Here is a 17,878-nt window from a genome sequence, read left to right on the forward strand (position 1 = left end):
GGATACTGTCTCTCTGTCCTCTGGTTAGTCTGGCTAAGGGTTCATCTATCTTGATTTCCTCAAATAATCACCTCCTGGTTTTGTTGATTCTTTGTATAGTTCATTTTGGTTTTTGTTTGACTGATTTCAGCCCTGAGTTTGAGTATTTCCTGCCATCTACTCCTCTTGGGTGTATTTGCTAGTTTTTGTTCTAGAGCTTTCAGGTGTGCTGTTAAGCTGCTAGTGCATGCTCTGTCCAGTTTCTTTTCGGAGGCACTGAGCTGAGTTTTTCTCTTAGCATTGCTTTCATTGTGTCCCATAAGTTTGGATATGTTGTGCCTTCATTTTCATTAAATTCTAGAAAATCTTTAATTTCTTTATTTCTTCCTTGCCTTTTTATCTGTGAACCAAGCAATGGGAATTCTGTATAGATTATACTTGGTCTTTTCTTGTTAAGTATATTGTGTACCTCAGAAGCTATATTTAAACACTTATATTAATACCTAGATACTGCCCTATGTAGTTACCAAAATTCTAGAGAAAAATGTAAAAACTGAGGTTATGCCTGTTTCTTTGAATGCAAGCAATTTTAAATTGTTTCTTCCAGAATGTAGGTAACAGGGATTTTTATAACTCAATAAGACATTTTAAAGTAAACATTGCTTTTTAGTAATATAAAGAAAAGATAGAAGGGAGCCACACTGGGCTAGAGGCAAGTGCTTATGGTTGATAAAGCAATTTATGTAGTTAAGTCTGGAATGAAAGGATAATGATATGCCTAAGAGATGTCATTTAATAAATCCAACAGAAGCTGTAAAAATAGAGGTGGGTGGAGAATAAGTGAGGGAGCCTAATATTTAAGATGACAGGTAGATGGCAGTGCCATAATCTGAGAGACTAGGACCAAGAAGATAAAGAGCTTCATTCAGGACAGCGATGGCTGCAAACCCCAGACTAAGATTCCAGCAGATCACTGAGTACCTAGTAGAGACGATACCAAAGATCTGCTGGTCATGACGTGTAATTGTAAAGTCTTACATAAGGAACACTGGAGTGTACAGAGAAACACTGAACAAAGAGTAAACTGCCAGAGAAGAGAGGAAACCAGAAGTCTAACTTAGAGAAAGGAAGGAAGCAGGTTTCAAGAATAGGCCTGGCCAGAGGAACTTCCTATAAAATCTGACAGTGCTCCGGGAGTTTCTAGTCAATATACTTCATGACCCTAAAGATTTTCTTCTTCTTTCTGCTGGAGTTCAGCAAAAGATAAATTGAGGGGATCCGTGAAGTTGAATTTGTAAACTATCCTTTTGAACGTGTACAGGTAAATCAAGGTCAGTAGCCTCATAACTTGTTGGGGTAGGCACTGTGACGTCACCAAGACTGATTCCATTCTCGTAAGGGGAAGAACATGGCTGTTTAGCATGTACTCAATTCTATCACCAGTGAAAGGCAGATACGATTTTGCTGATCAGATTTTGTTCTTGCTAATCCAAATGTTTTGTCTTCATGTACCAGTAGTCAAATCCAAGTGAATAAAAAAAGTAGTTAATTGACTCCATATTTCCTGTCCCTAGTTCTTTGGTTATATTTGGCTGAGTTTGATTTTGAGAAATATTTACATATGCTTTTAAGGCTTAAAACAAAGACCATGTAAGTGTGGCCAGGGAATAAATGGAGTTATGACAGAGCATTTCTCCTCTTTTCCCACCTTCTAAACTGAAAGAATGGTCTCAAATGGGAATTCTAAGAACAGATGCCATTTGTTTTATAGGTCAGTGTGACCCTCTGAGAATTCCTGTGATGGATTAGTTCAAAACCAAATCTCTCTCCTCATATAATCTGACTTCTCTGGACACTTTATATTTTGAAGATTTCAAAAGACCAGATGAGTTTGAGCTTACATGAAGTCATACAGTGTGGACCATGACATAACAATTGGTACCAGCACCTGGGGGGGGCCCAGGCAGAACTCCAAGCACACTAACAGTACAGAGAGCAGCTCCTGAGTTATTTTCTTCAACGCCAACACTCAGAGTAATCAAATTCCCCAAGAAAGAACTGACAGTGGTAACAAAGAACATCTCATCTGCTGCTCTAGAAAGAACTCCAAAGGTAAGAGTTCTCCTCATCACTCCCAGACAGTTCAATAAAACCACTCTGCACTTCAGATGCTTCCAACCAAAAAGAGGAGTTTGGTAGCTCCCAGAAAACAAAACCAAAAATGGATTGATTAAGGAAATACAAAATACGTACTTTCAGAGAACATTTTGTTTACAATCATGACCTTAATTGAACTTAGCCACTGGAAATTCTCAAGGGTGTGTGTCTGCATAAATGTTCTGTATTTTAAACTCTGTGGCTTTGCCAGATACTTCAAATGCTCACACTAGTCAGATTTCCCTTTAAGGATGTTCTGATGGGAACTTTTTCCTTGTGATTTTAAGTAGGATTGACCAGGGGTGGGTTTTGGCTTAGAAGGAGTCTTGGGTGTGTGTCACAGAGTTTTAGGAAAGAACCTATTTTTTCCTACAAAGTTGAAAGGCTGTGGGCAGCCGTCCTCACATAATGCTGACAAGCATTCTGTTCATTTTGGAGTCGACCTGTCTGGGATTGAGAGGGAAATCCACCATCTATTCTTCCAGCCTGTAAGGCAAAGAAAAAGCAGCTGAAGAAAAAGTGAGTTTCCTCCCCGGTGCTTCATGATGTTTGCTTATGTGGTATTTTGGCTTTAAGAATGAGAATTTTATAAACTTTCCAAAAATTTTTAAGACAAATTTTTTGCTTGGAGTATATGTGCATACCATGAAGTTTTAGCAATTAGAGCCGATTGGTACTTCTTTTTTTCTTTCTGGGTTTTACAGATTTCTCATTTTGATGCAACTCATGGATGCAGCACAGTGGGAGATAACTGGAATTGCCTGTCTGGGTTTGTAATCTTCTTAATACAGGGACATTCTTATTTTCATAAGAAGGGGAAGAGGAAATAGTCCAAGTTTATTCTGCTTAATTTATTTAAGTGGATAACATTATCGTGGGATGTGTTATGACTGAATTACTTATACAGAACATGCTAAAGTGTTTAAGTACAGAACATATGTTAAAGCTTTTATGTAAAGGAGGTAATTAGAAGTCTGTTTTCTAGAAAAATCTTGCTATTCTCTAAAAGTGGGCATAGAGCAGTTTCCTAATCTGTTTCAAGGACTGAAGTAAAATGCCTCTTAGTCCCACCTGCTCAAGTAAGTGTATGATATAATGCATCTGAAGTGCTATTTTTTGACATTAAGATTCCATTATTTGGGCAAAAAGTGCTCATCTGTCTCCCATTTTTAGTCAGACCTCTTTGGTACCTAGCATCCATTAGAAACCAAACTCAGCATGCTGACTGCTTTGGAGTGTAGAAATGTGGGAGCTTAAAACAGCAATAAAATGTGTAGTTCTTGTACCTATAATGAAGGAAAAGCATTGATTCACTTTGGCCACTATTTCAGATTTACAATACTGTCATGTGTAAATCCTAGCAAACTTACCACAAATCACAGACAAGATATTTCTAAGTATGTGTGTTAAGATAAATGTCTGAAATCACAAGCCAAATTGCATGATGGGGAAGGTATGCTCACATCTGTTTTCTGCTTCTGTAGATTTCCCATGCTGACCTTAGCCAAATGCCAGTTCTGTCTAGGGCAGTGGCTCCTCATGGATAAGCCTTCCTCTCATCCCTAACATGGTTGCCCACAGCAGTATTTTGAGTAAAGACTTAATTTGGATTAGGCAAACCTAAAATATTTTCAACTTGTTATACTGAAAATACATGTTTTTATAGAACACTTTAGGGAAATGTTGATTATATTGATGGTTTTCTTTTTTTTTTTTTTTTACATTTGAAAGCAAATAGTCTTTATTCAAGCTCCAACTCAGACCCTCCAACCTCTCTAAAGCAGTGGATGGATGTGGAAGGTCCTGAGCTGGTAAAACCTTGTCTATTTATCACAATTTCAGCAGATTAAGGGGCTTTCTGAATTGGTAGTCACATGATTGGTTAATATTTGAGATATTACAGTTGGGCACATTCTTAATGCCTAGCAATAATTTCAGCTTATTATGTACAATTGTGGATAACTTTGTTCATCTATTTTGAGACATCTGGAACATGAGGTGTTTTCCTCCTGAGAGCAGATTGGGTATCACTAAAGGTGGAGTAGCTGTTCTTAGGGAAGCTGCAGCTGTTGTTAGGGACATGTTTTGGTTCCTTGAACAAGCTGTGGTTTTTCCAGTATCCAAGTATTTTGATGATTTTCAATAGAGGAAGCATGGAATCAGCTATCAGTTAAACCAAGCTTGCATTTCATTGGTCTTACAAGTGACTAACATCTGCTGTCTGCTTCTTGGGTAACCACTGGAAGGACCTTTGAAGAGAAGGATAGGGAGTGAATGAGGGATGCTTCCCTCAAAATACCTCAAAGCCTCTCAAAAGTTATCAGCTCAAAAGTGTATGTGCCTCTCAATCAGACCACAACGAGCTTCTATGTGACTTACAAACTCTTCTTAGAATAAAAATAATAAATTGAATGTAATGGTATGGGGGCATCCAGGGCAAAGCAGTTAGATTTTCTGACTGAGACAACACTTAAGACCTCTTCCAAAATAAAATGTCCTAGTAACTTGTGTTATTCCCATCCATTGCCTCTTTGGCCCTAGCTTTACATCTCCCTTTGGTTGTCTGACAGCATTCTCAAACCTCATACAGGCCAACTGATTACTTCCCTCTGCTTCAAATAGTACTTTCAAGTACACTCCTCTAAAAGATACCATGATCCACCTCGTGACTCAACCCAGACACAAGATAGAATCATTTCTTTCCTTTTCTTATTCCCATCTTCTTTCACTTGTTAGCATTAGCCCTTCACCTGACCTCCCTGTCTCTAGCAAAATGAGTAACTCTCCCCACGCACCCCCATCTCTATCCACTTCTTATTGAGACCTCATGAGAGCCCAACCCCTACTCATGACAGTTTTGCACTCCAAGTAAGTCCTGGTAATGCTAACACGATTAGTCTATAGGCCTTACTGAATGGCAAGGATAACTCTTGGACTGAATGCTCTGGTGCTCATATAACAGAGCATCTCTGGTTGTCATTAGCACTAGACATTATAAGAGATGAACATCTTAACCAGTTTTTCTGTAGTGCTGTACTGGCGTAATCTAGTTGATGAGTAGGTGAGTGATCACACATGAATGAACAGACTACAGGTAGGCATAAATTCCTGTTTCTGTAAAAAGAAAGAGACATCATCTAATACCTTTGCCAGAAGGGCTAGCACTCTTTAAAAAATGTTAGGAATCCTATGACTGACATGCAATTAAGTTGATGCTACTATGGGACAGAGGGTGTCTATCATAAGTTCTGATTAAATTCATGCTAGTATAGAACTAACAATGCTTCTAATGTGTGCACGTTCTCTTCACATGAAGGTTAACATTTCTTTAGCAGATACGTGATGTAACTGTCACTTGAGAAAATGTAACTGCAGTTGACACTAAGCTGCTATGCGGTCTAAATTAAGATTCCAGTTCTACAATTATACTACTCATACACTTGTTTATTCCAGGAACATTTTTGTAATTATAATATGACAGAAGCTTCTAACCTTTGATCGATAACTTTCTAAATTGAACAGCTGTACTCTAATTTTATCCAATATTTTTCTTATGGTCAGATTAAAAATTTTTTAAACTCTGTGACCTCAATTAGGAGGCTTAACATCAGAGCATGTGTTATTCTGACTTTTTAAAAATATTAGTGTAATGGATATTTAATTTATTCTATTTAATTTCACTTAAAGTGATACTGTTAAATACCATTACAAACACAATGTCAATGATGTCTAATGTTATTTTAAAGAAAAACCTTTAAAATCCTAGTGAAACTTAAACTTATTTTAGCAACTATCCCACAGGCTATAACTAAAAGCACAAAATACACTTTGAAAATCTTCACCATGGGCAACAAATATTTCATGTAAGGAGTTACAAGTAAACATTTTGGGCCTTATAACTACAGAGCCTAGTGTTGCAGCTGCCATGTAGGCAAAACAAGAGTGCTATACATGAGTGTGGCTTCCCTCCACTGTAACCAGCCAGTGTGCTTTGCATGAGTGTGGCTTTGCCCCACTGTAACCAGCCAGTGTGCTATGCATGAGTGTGGCTTTGCCCCACTGTAACCAGCCAGTGTGCTATGCATGAGTGTGGCTTTGCCCCACTGTAACCAGCCAGTGTGCTATGCATGAGTGTAGCTTTATTCCACTGTAACCAGCCAGTGTGCTATGAGTGAGTGTGGTTTTCTCCACTGTAACCCGACACTGCATTACAGTGTGTTAAGACATGTGTGCATGGCTGCCTTTCACTATAACTGGAGAGTGTGATAATAAAGTTTGTGGGTATGGCTGAATTTTAATACAGGTTTATTTAGGAAATTGAATTTGAACTTTACATATGTGAAATATGCTTCTGCTATGATTTCTGTCATTTAGAAACATAAACAGTGTGTAAGGCTCAGACATACCAACAGGTGGTGCGAGATCTGGCAGACCCGTTTAAAGCCTCACCCTAAGAACTGTATCTGCCTGAGTTTCAGAAATGTCTGTGAACATGCACGTACATGTACTTTTTCATAAGAGATGGCAATCTAATGCTAAAACAATTTTAAAATAAAGTTGACTAAGGAACATTTTTGAATACAATCTAGAAATGTATTTTGTCTACTATATATGACTATTCAAATGCATGTTCACTCATTCATGACTTTATTCATTTTGACACCAAAACATCTGTAAAACATTGATTAATAGACATAAATTAAATTACACATGATCTAGATCTCCAGAATGTAGTACATTATACCTACAGAAAAATTAAGCTGAACTCCAAAAATACTTTAAATATAAATGAATGATCATTCTCAGAAAGCTCATTGGGATATGTACTGTTTAATTTGTTCTCTTTGATTGCCTGGTGATTCATATTTGCCTTTTGGTGCATGACATTAATCCAAGCACTCAGAGGCAGAGGAAGGTGAATCTATGCATTTGAAGCCATTCCAGTCTGCATATTGAGTTCCAGTCCAGCCATGGCTGCATAGTGAGACCCTGCCAAAAAATTAATTAGTTTTTTGGGAATATTTTTTATTACTTTTAGGTTATATTTTATAATAACAAGTATAAGAAGAGAATAAACCATACTTCCTCACATAAGATTTTGGGTATTAAAAGCTTAAATGTAATACTTTTTAATACTTTCACGCTTGATTTTTTTTCTCAGTATACTTATACACACAAAGCTAGATCAGCATGAAGCCACCTGTTTTATACTGTATATGTAGATTTGGAATTTTCAGTTATGTGATTGCCTTTTTGAACTTAAGAAACAATCAAAATTAGACAACTATAATACATGGATTAATTTATTACCAACTTTATTATTGTTAATTAAAGCTGCCTTAAGGTACCACAACTCTTGTGAGAGAGAAGGATGCACTCTTGCCATGAACTTCATCTTTTCACCAAGGCTGGACATGGGCAGAGCACCTGCATAATCTGGGGAGATACTAAGAGCTGCTTACATGAAAGGCAGCACAGCAAGATCAGGGCACCCAAATCCTCAGCAGAGTAAATCCTCAGTGCTCCATGTGGGAGCACTCCTTTCCCTTCCTTAGAGCTGAAATGACTTGAGGAGTGTAGAATGAGAAAACTAAGAAACCCGTGGGAGCTCTCTCACTCCTGCTTCTCTCCCTGGCCTCTTGCCCCATCCCTCCCCATTCTCTTCCCCCTTTCTCCACATGGTCATGACCGGCCCCTAATTCTTTACTCTCTCCTTCTCTCTGCCTTTCTCTGCCTCTGCTACCCTCTTAACTCCCCTCCCCATGCCCTGAATAAACTCTATTCTATACTAAAAAAAAAAAAAAAAAAAGAAAGAAACTCGTGGGAAATTTTATCCTCAGTGTTTCCAAATGGGGGAAATGTATGCAAAAGAAGAGACTTGTGGAAGGATAAAGCTTCTCTTACAGAATCTTTAATTTAAAAACAAAATGCAGTCTTGGTCTGTTTTAAATATTAGACACACGTGAAAACTGTTGAGACCACAAGCAAGATAAAAACTTTAGTTAATGTAACGGATTTGCTTTTCCAGTACTCTCTAAAGTTGGCAAGGAAGCAAACTGAGGCCTAGACTATAATGGCAGTGGGAAGCTGAGCTTTTAAGGCCTGTAGAAACAGCTTTACCTGTGAGCATCTGTTACACACGCATGGACAAGGAGGCTGCACTAAGCACTTCCTACAACTCTGCTCCATTGTGAAACACTTCTACCCTTCGATTCCATAGCCTAGGATTGCAGCTACACTCAGCCTCAGAAACTATTTCAGACTCTTTCTACTATTCAGTTTTTAAAACATAACTCGAAAATTTACCTACAGTTTTCTAAAAAATTTTGTGACTTTCCCAGCCACCGTGTACACACCTCAAACCTTTTCAAGGAGCTGTTTTCCTGTATTCTCACACTCCGTTTCATCTATAGATAGTACTGGGGACTGAGAATTATATATCAGTGATGAACTGTGCTTGGTCTTAGTGTCTCATCATGACAGTAATATCCAAAATTAAGACAAATCTTAATAACAATCTTGACACAGATTGATTTCCATCTTCCTGAGAAACCCCTGATTTCTATAGCAGCTGAAGAAGTTTTCACTCTCACCAACAATGGATGAGTGTTCCCCATGTTAGAACCTGGTTTGCATTTTCTGCTGAACAGGAAAGACTATTAACTAGAGAAGATGAGAGGTCCTGGTGTTAATGTCCTGAGAGCCATGAACCAGAGTCCAGTCTAAAGGAAAAATGGAGTAAAGATGGTATGTCTCTGACCTGGTTTGGTTTCTATTGCTAGGATTAAATACCATGACCAATGCTGAGAATTTACCTAATCTTTGAGAGTCAGATAAAAAAAAAAAAGCCCTGTCCCCTCCCCCTCCCCCTGCTTACCACTCCACCCTCTCCTGCTTACTTGGCCCTGGCATTCCCCTGCACTGGGTCATAGAACCTTCACAGGGCCAAGGGCTTCTCCTCCTATTCATGACCGACTTGGCCATCCTCTGCTATACATACAGCTGGAACCATGAGTCCCACCATGTGTACTCTTTGGTTGGTGGTGTAGTCCCTGGGAGTTCTGAAGGTACTAGGTAGTTCATATTGTTGTTTGTCCTAAGGGGCTACAAGCCCTTCAGCTCCTTGGCTCCTTTCTCTAGTAGCTCCTTCATTGGAGACCCTGTACTCAGTCCAATGGATGGCTGTGAGCCTCTAGTTCTGTATTAGTCGGGCACTGGCAGAGCCTCTCAGAAGACAGCTATATCAGGCTCCTGTCAGCCAGCACTTGCTAGCATCAGTTAGAACAGATAAATATTAAAACTTCACTTTAAATATTGTTCTCCACTGAGTATCATCATTATGATAAGCAAATCTTAAACTATCAAGAGAAGAGTTTGCAACTATTGATTAGTGTTAACACCACTATACAGGCTATGGTTGTGTTATTTTTAATCACATTCTGGTGGGAAATAAACTACATACCACATTATTTTATGTAATGAGCCAGAAATTAAAGCAAAACCCATTTTTTATATCTTCTTTCCAATAGCCATAGTAATCTAATAATTATCATAATAAACAAAAGCAAATATTGGCTTGCATTGAATGTTGGATGGGACTTGTGTTTTCTTTTGAAGATAATTATTTCACTTTGTACAGCTGCCAGCAGGTTGGCTTCCACTGTGGAACAAACCTCTGCAGTTATGGTAGGATGCTGTTACCTGGCAGTAATTAAAACCTGGAGAGGAATGCAAATTAAGAAGCAGCATTTTTTTTTTTACTATTTTCAGAAAACACATCCATAACGAAAACCATCATTTTTTAAAAAAGCTTTTTGCCATATAGAAGAACTACACAAAATAAATCATCTATTAAGTGCCAGTAACCTAAACTATACTGAAACAGTTTTGCTAACTACAGTCATCTTTAAAAAAAATAAAAAAGAAAAAAAATAAAAGAAAAAAATTAGTGTGTTTCTCTGAACCCTACTTTCCCAGAGAAAATTGTTAGATGGGCAAAAGAAAACAGAACAAACTAAGGAATTCAAACCCCCACAGCTCCCAGACTCAGCTCCCAGACAGGTTCTGTGAAAGGGAGTGCCCAGGCATGCTTTAAGGGAATGGGAAGATAAGATGAGCACTAAGAGACTGCAGTCTCAGTCTTGGTGTGGCATCCGAGGAGTCTCTCAACAAGACTGTTCCCTCCCCACTCAGCCCTTTCCTTCCAGTTCTCCTTCACTGTCTCATTGTCCTGAAGCTTTAACTTTCTTATATGGTATTGCACAAAATATTAATTAGCCATAGAACTGATTGGTTGCAGAGGAAATGAGTTCACACAGGGTGAAGTGGAGTAGCAATTTGTGTGAAGTGGCCACAACAGTAACAAGTGTAAGATAGTCAGTCAGTAGCATCTAATTTGACCTGATCTGAAAAGAGACCTCTCATTCTTAGCTCCTTAGTTAACTAAGCTTAGACTTCGAAAGATCACTCATGGAAATTTTGTAATGAAAAGCAAAGCTCATTCAAGTAAATTTGGTTAATAATGTAAAGCTGCTCTATTAAATATTCACAAAATTTGATTTAGAGGTGCAATCAAATTTCCCAGACACCTCTGGAAAGAAGACTGGAGGTATGGTAAATGCCTTCCTTGTAGCTTAATTCCCATGAATAGCATAGCAATGTTAAAGTGAACTAAGTTTTTACATGCCATGCTCAACACCAAGAGACTGCATACAGATATGTGTTGAGATTTAGTTTAAAAAATTGAGACAGGCAATTCCTGCATGTGATTCAAAGTTCCTAGTGACTCCTAGTCCTGGAAGCCTCTAGCCTCTGTACTGTTGGGGTCCAGGAATTGCCTCACAAACCACACAAAACACCAATCTTAGTCAGATAGGGATAGTTTATTGAGCATACATCCCAGCACTGGTCAACCAGGGCCATGGTCCAGATTTGGGAACTGAACCATGACATTGAGTTAAGATTCTACAGGGGTTTTAAGCCTGAAATATACAAACATCTGTGCCAAGTTATTTTTACCAATCAGGATTTAGAGATAGGAGATTTCCTTAGGAACATGTCTTTGTTATACACTTGTCCTGTTCCCATTGGTTGGGGTATGCAACTGTGATAGGAAACTTGCCTTGTCTAATATTCATGTTCTAACTTTTGTACCAGGATGGGACTTATGTAACATTCATGTCTTCACTTGCCAACCATGATGTCGTTACCCAGGTTCATGTCTCTTTCTGCCAAGTAGGATGTCAGTTTCGAGGGAGGTCTTGGGAACTTAAACTTTATGAAACCACTACTCAAAGTGGAAGTCTTATTCCAAATAGTTTCTTAAATTGGTGCAAGTGTCTCTCTTATGCTGGAGTTCATTTCAGGGGCAGCTTATACAGACAAATATAATAAAAGCTTATACATAGGTGCAGGTCCTATGTATATATACTCATTCTTGGCATTAGAAAGTTTCATAGCTAGGCGGTGATGGTGTATGCCTTTAATCCCAGCACTTGGGAGGCAGAGGCAGGCAGATTTCTGAGTTTGAGGCCAGTCTGGTCTACAGAGTGAGTTCCAGGACTGCCAGGCTACACAGAGAAATCCTGTCTTGGAAAAAAAAAGAAAGAAAGAAAAAAATTTTTCCTACTCCACAGGACATATGAAGAAGTTTCCATATGAAGGCTATCCAGGTAACAGTTACCTAGGCCCTAACATTTTACCTAGGCCTAACATGTACAATCTAATTTAGGCCTAGAATGTTTTCAGCCTCTGAGACTTGCTGGTTAATATGCTCACCCTTTCTAATTCTTTCTGATCTCTGGCTATCTGGTTCAACTCAGCTGTTCTGGCTCAAAATTTTTCTCCAAACTGACTGATTCACTCTGGCTTCTCCTGAATTGTTCTGCTTGGCCTCAAACTAACTCTGGCAATATTATCTAATCTTCTGGCTCTTTCTCATCCTCTGGCCCATTCTGTCTTCCCTTATGTCTAGCTTGTTCTTTCTACAACCTGTCTTTCTATCACTGTCCCAATAAAACTGCTCCTTCCTCGGCATTGCTGTCTCTTAAGTAGCTTCCCTTCCCTTTCTCTTCTCATAAGAGTTGGACATATCCGATTGTCAAATCTTTCTCTGATTCATCTCTTTGTCTGCCATTCAATTAGACACCACTTTCAAATATGACTGTTTCCTTCTACAAATTAACATTATCTTTATCGTTTTGAATTAAAGGTGTGTACTAAGGGCATGTCTGTATTACAGCTAGAGGGATGAAAAGTGTGCTAAGGACTAAGCCACACTAAAACTAGAAACAGCTTTGCATTAAATAAAACAATCGTGGGGGTCACAATGTGATCAAATATTCCCAATAGTAATCCTTCACAAACTGCTTTTAGTTTCATATGAGACATTTTAATTACCTGTTAAAAGGGAGGAGATACCCAACTCCAGTCTGAGGACCAGCTTCAAGAAGATGAAACTTGTCGTACTGAGCTTAAGCTGAAATGTGTGCAGTACAAGGTATAAGTTTAACATTTCTGAGAGGATCATAAATCACTTTAATTAAACAGATTGGAAATTACATAATTTCTGAATGTGCTCTTATAACCCTTTAATTGAAAATGTTAAAGGATTTTCTTTAAAGGACCAGAAATTATCTCTTCTTTCATTCTTGCATTTAATGAATTTTAAGATCATAAACCAGGAGGATCATAAACCAGGAGGTTCATGTCAATGTGAGGAAATGACTAGTCTGCTACAAGCTCAGAAAATAATACGTGATTGCTTGTAAAAGCTTATCTATTGCTTCTTGTTTAATGGCTGAAAGTTCTTCACTTTCTTTTTAACCTGGAGTTGTGATTTATGTAAGTTATAGATTTTGAAAGAACTGTTCTGTGGGCACTATTAAACAAAGAATATATAAACTATGACTATAAAGTACTATATGATATATTCATTTTATTAAACAGCTTCCAGTACTACTCATATAAAAAAGAAGTAGAAACTATTTCTTATACTTAAAAGCATATTTATTTTTAAAAAATCATAGAAGATAATTTTTGTTTGATACCATTTTAACCCACATATATTATGATTTTTCCTGCCTTTTAAAGATTATACAATGTTGGGACTGACCAACTACAACATAGCAAATTGAGCCCCGAGCAATATTCCAAACTTCCTAGAATAGAAATTATTAATTGGCCCTGCTCTAGAGCAACCACTAAAAAGAATATATTTGTCATTTGTTTATGGTGACTAATGGAAAAAGAATTGACTTTGCTCGTTAGTACTGAAATTACTTTAAAATATATGGAAAATGCACTGACTACCTTGATTATTTAGTGCTCAGCGCCTCACCTCTTTATGGCGTATAACCCTGAGATCACTGATGGAAAGTTCATGGAAAGGCCACAGCTTCTCTCTCTGATTCTGTTTCCACAGCCCAAGGCAGCTTTCTCTGACTTATCTGCCCAAATGTCTGTCTTGATAAGGGTTACCCCAATGATTAATGTGTGGTGCAGACATGGCCCTGGTAACAGGTTTGCTCTGTCCTCATTAATCTTAATTTCTACAATAGCAAATGACAGTATTTGCTGGCAAGTTTGCATTTGTCATTAGGAGCAAGGGAAGTAGTTAGGAACATTGTTGAGTGGGCATATCAATGACTGTCCAGCACCACTCAAATCAACCACTAGCTGGCAGTAATTATGAATATGATGGAGCAATTTCCAGTTAGAAAGGATGACCAAAAACAAAAATTAAAAATCTGATATGATTAATAACTGTCTAGGATTTCACAGATTAGTTGTTGACTACCTGAGGATACACAAAGCTAGAGAACACTTGCTAGCGTGTATTATATTTGTCCTGATAGACTTCATCACTGGACATCATCACTAGAAAACAGAGTTGCCTTGCTCCTCGATAGATACTGAGCCTGAGTGGTACCAGTAGATGAGTCAGCTCTCTAAGCATGTCTTCAACAAGGCCTGATGCAAAGATTCCTGAAAAGGCCTCAAAGAGCCTAAAACAACCCAGGAATTGGATTTGCTTTCCTAAAATATCTTTTCCAGGAATAACTAAGCAAGAACAAAGAGAGTAGAAGGACAGGTTCAAATTACATCTTCTGAAATGTTCATTGTTCCTGTTGTAATGATAGACTAAAGGAGAGCAGAGATGTGGTTAAGACCCAATTACCTTAAAAGCAAAGGAGCCTGGGGACTCCTACAGAAGAACAAGAGAAAGATTGAAACCCTGAAGGGGATAGGAACTCCACAGGAAGACCAACAGAGTCTACTAAGCTCAACCCTTGGGACTCTCAGAGACTGAACCATCAACCAAAGAACAAAAATGGGCTGGCTGTAAATATGTAGCAGATGTGCAGCTTGTCTTCATGTGGGTCCTGAACAACTGGAACAGGAGCCATCCCAGAAGCTGTTGCCTGTATGTGGGAAATGTTCTTCCCTCTGGGCTGCCTTGTCTGGCTTCAGTGGGAGAGGAAGCACCGAGCCTTGCAGACACTTAATGTGCCAGGCTAGGCGGATACCTAGGGGGGCCTCCACCTGCTCAGCATAGAAGGGGTCAGGGGATAGAGGAAGGATTGTAGGGGGGGGTGACCAGGAGGGGGGCAGTGAACAAGATGTAAAGTGAATAAGTAGTAAATAAATAAATAAATAAATAAATAAGAAAAAGTTACTTAGTGGATTAAAAATCAAGTGCACTATGAATCCTACGAATTTACTTCTGAAAGAATAAAATGTCTGATAAAATGTTACATTCATAACTTCATGAGAATGATGTTTTACCTCTGTTTCAGTTCATGTGGCTACTATCACAGTACCATTCTAAAAGTAATCTCTCTATGAAACCATCCATTTTTTTCTTTGCTCATCTCCACAGAATAAATGAACAGATGGAAAAGCCTAGTCAGCTGCTGTTTCATGGGAGAGTACTCACTGGCTCTCAGGAGAGTTCATGTTTGAACTCTCCACACAAAACAGCAAGCTGCCAACAATCTGGGCTTGCAAAGATTCCCTAGAGACTAATAAAGAAACATTCCACCACAATTCTCTGTTGCTTGATTTAGGTTATTTTTGATTGATGTCTGAAAGTTATGACTTTGGTTATTTTAAGACTGTTGGGTTGTTTGGTTTTGTGTGTGTGTGTGTGTGTGTGTGTGTGTGTGTGTGTGTGTGTGAGTAGCATTTTGAGGGGGCAAAAATAGCTACTCCTTCAAAATGTGAACCATAGTTTCTAGCTATAGGTCACCAGGACTTTTTCATTTTTGCATCCTTGGGTGGGATCATAATTATTTTGTGGTTAAGAAAAATAGGGCCCCAAAATGTCAGATGAATTCTGTACTAACAAATTAAAAGCTTGCACTAAAATAAGTGGTGTGAGAATCTTCTAATTTCCAAGTCAGCATTCCTCCAATGTTTTGGTTACTAGCAAGTAGTCAAGTAAGGAACTGCATATAAGTTTGTCTATCCTCAGAACCAGGGAAAAACATGAAAGAAAAACATAAATGTAGATCCTATTTGCGAGTCTTTCTGATTCTTTCATGGACTTGTAGTACGTGTGTGTGTGTGTGTGTGTGTGTGTGTGTGTGTGTGTGTGTGCGTGCGTGTGCGTGTGCGTATATGTGCGTGTGTCCATGTGTATGTGGTGTGTGTGTGCACACTCACACACACGAGTATGTGCATGTAAATGGTGTATGGGATATTGGAAAGACAGAGTACATGAGATGAGGAGGTCAGAGGACAACTTCTGCTTCTCCTTTACGTGGGTTCAGGATCAAACTGAGCTCATAAAGCCTACACGCCCATTTACTGCTGAGGAAGATACTCTTCAACTCTTAGGGGAAATTGTACTTAACAATGCAGACAGAAAAATGCATTTGTAAATCGTGTGGCTTTATTCAGTAGAGTACATGTGTAAGGAGTGCAGAGAAGAGATTAGAGCACATAGACCCCTGCTTCAGCAAGCACAGGGTGGCCATAATTATGCAGTGTAGCTTGCTTCTACCACCCTTTGTAAAGAATGGTGCACATTGTACCTTGATCAATGATGTTTTAAAATGCTTCTGCCTGCTCATTTATGCCTGTCTGACTGTCCAGAAATTTTTTGAAATTAAAACCCTAAATGAGAAAGTAAATCCAATGAAGTACAATTTAAATTAAGAATCCTTATCCAGTCTGCTTCTCTAAGTTTCATCCATAAAGCAGACAAATTTCAGATTTCAAGAGTTTTCACTAATTCCAAGAGCATTTTAATAGTGTATCCAAGGTTATTCTTTGAATCATACTTATCCCTAAAAACCTAAAACAAGTGAATCATCCCCAGAAGGTATTCTGGGGGAAAAGAAAAGGAAAATTAAGCCAGAAATCCCAGCAGAGTCTAAAGAGTACAAATACTGGTATCTATACCACTGATTCTAAGTCTTCTTAATGCTGGGATACTTCAGTACAGTTTCTGATGTCATAGTGACCCACCAACCATAAAATTAGTTGTCGCTACTTCATAACTGTAATTTTGTTACTGTTAATGAATCACAATGTAAATTCTAATATGCTGCTATGCAACTCCTCTGGGGGTCATGACCCATAGATTGAAAATGGCTGATCTATGTGAAAGTAACTTATGAGCATCTATGCAATTAAATCATGTCGTAAAAAAGAAAGTCATCTTAAATACAATTTGCCACACATTATCTATGTAAGGCATGTAATCACTGTGGTTATTTTTAAACAGCATTACCACTGCCTTGGTGAATACAAAGCTATAATCAAATCAATGAGGTTAACCTATAATTGGATTTAGAATAGAGGATATATGATAATTCAGCTCCATTAAGCTAGAACACAATGACATAAAATTCCTTAAAAAAACATAACTGCACAAAGCTATTGTTGGAATTCATAGGGTCAAATTTATTTAATCTCTATCACAGAAAGGTAAAAGCTCACTTATCTGAGAATCTTGTATCCCTGATTTTAAAAAAAAAAGTAAGAAATCATACATATAATTGTTCTTGGTTTTTACAACACTGCATTAGCTGACATTTTGCACATTGGAAAAATAATATATGTGTAAAATATAAGAATAACAAATCAGCTTTATAAAGTATAATCCATTGTATATTCAAAGGTTTTTATCTAACTTCCTAAACTCTTTCAAAATCAAAAGTTAATTTAAAACTGATCTTTGTTGTTATAATCACCACCATACTTTTAAAAAAATCCTTCTATCATATTGTATGTGCATGAGTGTGTTTCTACATTACACGTGTATACTTTTGTGTGTGTGCATGTGAGTGCACACATGCGTGTGTATGTGTACAAAATTTCTGATTACTATCTTTTGCTGGTTAGAATTTATGTGAATAATAGAGCTTTTGTAAAGTCTTTGTCACTACCTGTTTTACAGATTGTAAAGTTTTGTGTTGGGGAGGATGTCTATGCATTATTTGCTTTTATAACCATATGGTGAGATGGTATAGAAGCATGTATTTATTCATTTGTCCTTCTATCTCCCATGGCACAGGCTGTGTTGTTATACAGGTAGTCTACTGTTCTGAGCATGCATATATAATTGTGTGTTTGTTTGTTTGTTTGTTTGTTTGTTCATTGGTATAGTAGAACTTGCTGAATTCTTTTAGTAACTATGGATTAGACTGAGAACATTTCCAAGTAGTTTCTTGGTTCTTAGGCATTTCCTCGGGTCTTTTTTCATCTGCTTACCTTTTCTTTTTGGATTTGTTGG

At 38.0% G+C, this 17,878-nt stretch overlaps 1 protein-coding gene across 3 annotated transcripts in view; it reads left to right on the forward strand.

Moving 5' to 3' along the window:
• Positions 1-1,760: 1,760 nt before the first annotated feature.
• The window catches only part of Fhl5 (four and a half LIM domains 5), a 42,898-nt gene continuing 26,780 nt past the window's right edge, over positions 1,761-17,878 (forward strand). Inside the window, exons 1-2 of one of the 3 annotated variants that reach the window (XM_031366481.1) lie at positions 1,761-2,091; positions 2,514-2,655. The gene's annotated coding sequence lies outside the window, so the exon portion shown is untranslated. Of the gene's footprint in view, positions 2,092-2,513; positions 2,656-2,840; positions 2,906-17,878 lie in introns of all 3 variants that reach the window. The other 2 variants (XM_031366479.1, XM_031366480.1) reach the window with 2 other exon arrangements.

This window comes from Mastomys coucha, unplaced genomic scaffold, assembly GCF_008632895.1.
Source record: "Mastomys coucha isolate ucsf_1 unplaced genomic scaffold, UCSF_Mcou_1 pScaffold14, whole genome shotgun sequence".
Classification (NCBI taxonomy): Eukaryota; Metazoa; Chordata; class Mammalia; order Rodentia; family Muridae; genus Mastomys; species Mastomys coucha.